Source organism: Helicoverpa zea, chromosome 20 (genome assembly GCF_022581195.2).
Source record: "Helicoverpa zea isolate HzStark_Cry1AcR chromosome 20, ilHelZeax1.1, whole genome shotgun sequence".
Classification (NCBI taxonomy): Eukaryota; Metazoa; Arthropoda; class Insecta; order Lepidoptera; family Noctuidae; genus Helicoverpa; species Helicoverpa zea.
In genome coordinates this window covers 3,255,263-3,262,933 of record NC_061471.1, presented here as the reverse complement: position 1 = coordinate 3,262,933, position 7,671 = coordinate 3,255,263, and positions in this window count along the sequence as shown.

The window sequence follows — 7,671 nt, the reverse complement described above, 5'->3', positions numbered from 1 at the left end:
GACAGTCCTTCCTAACCCCAGGCCACACATAGCGGGCTGCAATCAGCCTGGCAGACGCCTTAGCACCAGGGTGACTCAAGGAGTGCAGGCTGAGAAAAATTGACCTGCGCAGCTCCTTGGGTACAAAAGGTCTAGGCGTGCCGCTGCTGAGGTCGCAGTACAGCTGCTGTTGTGAACCTGGGACGCTAACCAACTGCAGACGCAGTGAGTTGTCCCCGGCGAGCAGCTGCTGCAGCTCCTGGTCATCTTCTTGTGCTGCAGCGATCCTCTCGACGGGCACAGGTTGAGTAATCTCCTCAACCCGCGAAAGGGTATCCGCCACGACATTATCCTTCCCGGAGATGTGCCTGATGTCAGTAGTGAACTGAGCAATCAGGTCCAGGTGACGGAACTGTCGTGGGGAACAGTTTTCTTTACGAGAGGTGAAGGCGAATGTGAGAGGTTTGTGGTCCGTGTAGATCACGAAGTCACGAGCCTCCAGCATATGCCTGAAGTACTTCACGCTCTCGTAAATAGCGAGCAGTTCACGGTCGTAAGGAGAGTACTTAACCTGCGCGTCGCTCAGCTTCCTGGAAAAGAATGCCAGAGGCTCCCATGCTCCTCCGGTACGCTGCTGTAGAACTGCACCTATAGCCTTGTCAGACGCATCCGTGACCAGCGCCATCTTGGCGGTGCAGTCAGGATGCGCCAACAGTGCTGCTCGACACAGACTGTCCTTGCAGCCCTGGAACGCCTCACGTTGGTCCGCTGTGAAATTGACAGGGTGCGAACCCTTCACGGAGTCGGAGAGCAGGCTGTTGAGAGGTGCTTGACAGGCTGCGGCATTCGGGATGAACCTGCGGTAGAAATTTAGCATCCCGAGGAATCTGCGCAGCTCCCTGACCGTTTTTGGCTCAGGAAAATTCTGGACAGCCTCAACTTTGGCAGGCAACGGTCTCGTCCCTTTGGAAGAGATGTGATACCCTAAAAAATTAACCTCCGACGCACCAAAGACGCACTTAGCACTGTTGATGACCATACCATACTCTCGCAGTCTGGTGCACAGCTGACGCAGGTGCAGCTCGTGCGTCTTTTGGTCTTTCGAGAACACCAAAAAATCGTCAAGATATGCGTATGTAAAGTCCAAACCCCTGAGCATCTCATCCACGAAGCGCTGAAACGTCTGTGCGGCATTTCGAAGCCCGAACGTCATGAACGGAAATTCGAAAAGCCCGAACGGAGTCGTGATCGCAGTCTTCGGGATGTCATCCGGATGCACTGGAATCTGGTTATAAGCCTTAACTAGGTCAATCTGCGAGAAGATGGTACAGCCAGACAAGCTGTGCGCGAAGTCCTGGATGTGCCGGATAGGGTATTGATCCGGGACAGTGCGTGCGTTCAGCATCCTGTAGTCGCCACAAGGGCGCCATCTATTGCCCTTTTTAGGAACGAGGTGAAGAGGCGACGACCACGGTGACTCGGATAAACGGCAGATACCGGACCGCAACATGTCATCAAACTCAGCCTTCGCAATTTTTAATTTGTCCGGTGCTAATCTGCGTGGGGATGAAGATACCGGTGGCCCTGGCGTAGTACGAATGTGGTGTACTGTATTGTGTTTGGATGTGTCGTGTATGCCGCGAGGTCGAGTGATGTCGGGATATTCCCGCAGTATGTGTGTAAACGCGGAATCACCGAGACTCACCCTCACCGAAGACACATCATCAGAGCGGCGGACAGGCGACGCCGGGGTGGAGAGCGTAGTATGGTTGTCGATGAGGCGTTGGTTCCTGCAATCGACAACCAAATTATAATAAGACAAAAAATCCACACCTATTATCGCCCTTGTAACGTCTGCAACAATAAATCGCCAGGCGAAGTCGCGGCGCAACCCTAGGTTTAATGTTAAGCTCACAAAACCGTAAGTGTTTATCACAGTGCCGTTTGCTGCACGCAGTTCATACTCTGTTTTTCCTAATCGTCGCGGAATCGCCGACCGGGGGTATACACTGAGGTCGCTGCCGGTGTCAACCAAAAACTGTATCTTCAACCTTTGGTCGGTGACGAAGAGGCGACCAGCGCTCGGACAATCATCGGCCGCCATCACAGATTGCCCCGCGCATTTCCCGACGTTGTGTAGTCGCACGGTTTAATACACTTCTTAGCGTTATCACCGAACCGCTGGTGGTACCAGCACTGCGATCTTCTGGAGCTGGACCGGTGACGTGAGCGACTACGGGAACGGCTTCTGTTGCGGGATAACCTCTCGAGCTTGAGCGCCATCTTCTGCATCTGCCGGTTTAGCGCGGCGATCTCGGCGTGCAGACCGCTGGTGGACGACGACGGTGCAGTGGCGACGGCAGCTGTTGATGCCACCTGCGCGGGACCGGTGATGACGTGGATACGGTCCGCTAACTCGGCCAGCTCGGCCAAGTCCAGCTTGGATTGCGACGCCACTATGGTCTGCGTACCTGCTGGCAGACGGCTCGTCCACATCGTCCGCAGAAACTCCTCGGGAACACCTGGACCGGCGAGGTTGAGGAGGTGCCGGTAAAACTGCGACGGCTTCCGGTCGCCGAGCTCCTCGTGCATGAGAAGCTGCTTCACCTTCTCCTCGCGTGAAGCTGACTGCCTCTTGATGAGCTCGGCCTTGAGCTTTTCATACTTATCGCTGGCGGGCGGGTTGGCGATTATGTCTTCGACGACGTCGGCGTATTTCGGGTCGAGGTGACCCGTGACGTAGAAGTATTTCGTCTCGTCGGTTTTGATGTTCGCCAGCGCGAATTGCGCGTCCATCTGCGCGAACCAAAGCGCCGGCTTCTCAGGGTAAAACGGTGGAACTCGCACGCCCACGCGGCATGCCTCCGCAGCGTCGATGCCGACTTTGCTAGTCTCAGCACCGTCAACGTCGGCTTTGCTGATCGACATTGTTGTCGTGCTCAGACGGGGTCACCAAATGTAGGAAGAAATATAAATGGGTTTGGTATTTACATCGATATATTTACATAATATTTACAAGATAAATTGAGACAATAAAAATATACATTTTCTTCCTACCAAAGAGAAAAAACCGACTGCCGACTGGTTTGACAAGTCTTCATTTTTACGAACGTAGCTGCCAAACCAGCCGGCCAGTACCAATAAGTGGCGAAAGAGGTAGGTCACCACAGGAACATTATATTGCCCCGTAGCTGCAACGCGCGCAAGTGTAGAACCAATATATTGCTTCTGCATACAAATACTATTGCTTTCCTTGATTTGTAGCTGCAGTTTACCTGCAGCAAGCATTTTCCTTTGTTATTCAGGCCTAAGTTTTCCTATATTATCTATTAAATAGGTACTTACCTAAATGTAAATTATATTAGCCCAAGTTTATGGAATTAGGCACCTAACATTTAAAATCTCATAGTAAGTTACCTAAACTAATAAAAGGGTGTTTTAATTATTTTTTGTTAGGAATGAGATGAATACAAAGATTTTTCAGCTCGCGCTCTTTTGATTCAATGTTAGAATCCTTCGCTTGCTCGGTCATCAACACTGAGCCGGCGGTTAAAAAGCAGCCTTGCAGTCTTATATAGGTAACAAATAACTAGGTAGTATCTAGGTAGGTAACTAGGTTTAAGGATATTGAAACATTTTACTTGTCTAGTAGGTATTTTTTTATTAGGTCGTCCATTCCAGACTGGTAGCGACATCTAGTGGGAGACTTGCACCTTGTTGAGAAAATAATAAAAATGGTACCATTTTTTGCTCGATCAGTCGGTTAAAAATGAGGAAAACCTTCATTGGCAATTGGCCAAATCCTATACTTTAGTTTATCGTCGGCAATTCATGTTGAGTTCGTACAGTTGGAGTCTGACGGATATCTTCATAAATTATTCTTCTGGGCGTTCCTTTGACGTTTGCCTTCTTTTTGCTGAATTAACTATGAGAGCGAGGAATAAGCAGGATTTTTTATTGTTATTATTTCACCCAGTTTGTCTGAAAATATGTTTGTGTACCAAATATATATGAGTAGGTATCTTAGCGTTTTTATAACTTGGTGTAACCCGTGTAACGTTATTAACCAGCATTTTTGGTCCCGACGTAGGTATAGGTACATATTTATTTTAGTCTGATCCAGAATTTTCAGATATGAGAGCTGTTTGAGGAAAGATATTAAAGTTGACATCAACTGTTTATATTACATTTCGTTCATGAATACACAAACGAATATTAGGAATGTCAAGACGTTTGAAATGTTTTAGGTACCTACATAGGTATGTTCCAAGTAATGATTACCGTGACATTCGTACCTAATATTTTATACATCAAAACTCAACAGGCAGGTAGGTTAGTAGTTGATTTAGTTCTCAAAATAAGGTTTATCAATTTACATGGCTCGTTATTTGAATAATTGCACAGATTAAACTTTTAAACAATAATGATAAATATCACATTTTATGCAGTCCTCGTCACAAAGGCGAGAATAATATAGGTAGATAACATGCTGAGTTACAGTGAAGCTCCGTTGGTATACCTAAGAACATTGTTGAAGTAGACGTGGTAAGCTTAATTGAAAAACTTCAGGAGCTTTGTCTTCAGCACGTCTGGAAGATACTTCATAAACATAATACTTTAGTCTGCTACACCATCTTATTATAGGTGGGTTAGGGTTTTATACTATAAGAACCTATAGGTACCTGAGTAGGTAGTTGATGAAAAAGTTCAGCTCGTGACACCATCTATGTCATAATAGTAACATTTAGGAGAAAACTGTTTAATAACATTTTTGTAGAAAATTTTATAATCTACAATTTTGGTCTGATGTATTTTTTTGATAAAACTTACCGTTTTCGAAAAAAACACAAAAAAAAACAAAAATATTGACATTTGACCTCGAAAAACTTTTGACGCACACATGGGATCGATGGGGACTTTTAGTATTTTATTTATAATGATCAAATCTAGCTCTCCACCAAAAATCAGCTTTGTGGGAATTTTTGTTATTTCAAATGTCTATTTTGACCGGGCTATTAAAGTTTGTGACCCCAGTGTAGGGTCACGAACTTTGAATCCTATCCCTTTTAATCTAGTATATAAGTATTTAACAACTCCAAGCTAACATTTAGTGAGGGCACATCGCGACTTGGCGCAGGTCCAGCTCACGTGCCATCAGATAGCACTCGTTAACCTGAGTCGACACTTTCTTTAAACACTCAAAGAAAAATCATTTCCCAAATAACATTAAGAAAAATAAGCAGTTTCATCATAGATTACATTGAAATTACCTACCTTAAGGTACCTAATGATGAGAGAACAATTCTAAAAGTTTGAAATACCTATCTCAGTACCTAAGATTTCAGCCAATTCAATGTAAGAATGTAATAGAAACTAGAAACCACCCTATTCCGTTTGAACGGAATCCAGAAGTGTAATAAGTTTAAACTTCATAAAGATATGATCGGCTCCTTTCAGCGGAATATTTATTGAGATTGGATTCACGTCGCGCCCGAAGGGGATTTCGGAATTTCTCTGTTGAGAAACTGCATCTGGAACCTATTTATTTTCTAACTGAAATTGAAGTTTGTGCAATAAACATATACTTGAATGTTTCATTAAAATTCACTGAGTAGTTTTTGCGTGGAAGAGCTATCTGACCACAACAATTTAATTTCCAGCTGTTAAAATTCAATCCTATCTTCACCATAGCGGGATGTCAGGATTGTCGACGTAATGGAGGTAATAGCGTAGACCGGACCCGTCGATAAACGAGCTTTTACTGCAGGACCAGGCCCGACACTTAACGGAGCCCATCCAATTACTAGCCGCTGTTAATTAACCTGCACATACCTAACCATAGCATACTGACTAATCGGCTAACTTCAAACACGCTCACTCTCCGATGGTTTCGTTTTATTAAGACATGTTTTAGCATAAGCTAAGTTTTCATTCCACAAGGTACAAAACGAAGACTCACATGATTGAAAAAGTCTTACAGGAAATTTTTGGACGTTTCAGTTTAGAGCTGCGATGACAGGGTGAAGATGTAAGGCTGCGGGTGATGAATTGAGCAAATAAATGCCTCGCCCTAGTGTTCAATGAAGTTTAGTAAAAGGTTTAGATACCGATAGCTGAGCAAAGCTCTGCCAAAATCTGTACCATGTAGTGCCATCTATCGGGACGACAAAAATCCGTTGGCTTCATAGTTATCGCAAAGGTTACATTTAAATACAACCTTATGTTAGTGTTGCGTTCAAAATTAGAGCATAATTAGTATAATCCAAGAATTTTGATTTAGGAGTTGGCGAAGCTAATTAAAGTCCTGTGTAAGATGACTGCGTTGGCAAGTGAAGATATATCTGGTTGTCGGTGTTGAAGAAATAAATGCCCAGCATGCTAGCGTTCTGTGAAGTAGAGTGTAAGACATTACTACAGATGGCGCTGAGGGGAGCTCTGCAAAAATTTGGACCATGTAGTGCCACCTAGTGGCTCGACAATAAATCTGTTGGTTTCAAGGCTATCGAAAAGGTAATATTTTGAAATTTTGAATAGCACCTTCTCGTAGTGTTGAACCTTAGGTGATCTTCACACCGCCCCGCATCACGCTGCATCTTGCGTGTCGACGCACCTACGCGCGTTCCTGCGGGAGTGCAGATCTGCATCATCGTGCGGGTTTTTCACGCACTCACGCGCGTAGGTGCGTTTTGTAAATTCACGCACAGCGAGTTCCATTTTCAAATATACACGTCACGCCCATTCAAAATCACGCGCGGCATTGCGGGATTCAGTGTGCCATACCTTGCGTCTCGCCCCGCACCTATCATATCATATCATATCATATCATATCATTTATTGCATTCCATAATGTACATTTAGTGGAAAATATAAAATAATAGAGGTAGTCACAATTATGGACCCTGATGGGCACAGCAAAATAGTTAGAAGAGAGGAAGGCGTTTAATGTAATATAGTAGTATCACAGATTATATAATAGTTAGTAGTATGAAGTATAATATTTAAGTATTTATTTATATTATAATATTACGTATATTTTTGTGTAGCGTAACTTCGTTTTATAGTTATTTTTATTTATACGTTGCTTTTATTTAATTTTAGGTTATTTTTTTATCGGTAATATACTCGTTGATTGAATAGTATGCTTTTTTTATTAAAATTTGTTTTAGTATGTTCGTGAACTTTGTGTCAATTGTTTCGTCCTTAATTTTGTTGGGCAATTTATTATATATTTTGATGCACATCACGTAGGGGCTGTTGGAGTGTAGTGTCATGTTGGAGGTAGGTAGCATCAGCATATTTTTGTGTCTCAGTGATCTATTGGTGTGTTTGTCTCCGCGTTTGGTAAAGAACTTTGAGTATCTCCTAACGAATTTACATATTTCTAATATGTAGATGCATGGTAATGTGAGTATTTTGTGTTTTTGGTTTGCAGCTGTCTGTTTGTTCTATGTTTGTTAGTATGCGGATTAGTTTTTTTTGTAGAATGAAGAGTGATGGTGCGTCGGGGTGCGTGTTTCTCCGCATGTATGTGCGTGATCCGCATGAACGCGCGTGGATGCATTTTCAGTGTGTTGGACTATGCGTGTTTTCCATACAAACGGAGATATTTCCATACAACGGAAAAAAAACGCATCCACGCACTACGCTGCATCATGCGGGGCAGTGTGATAATCGCCATACTAATGGGAATGT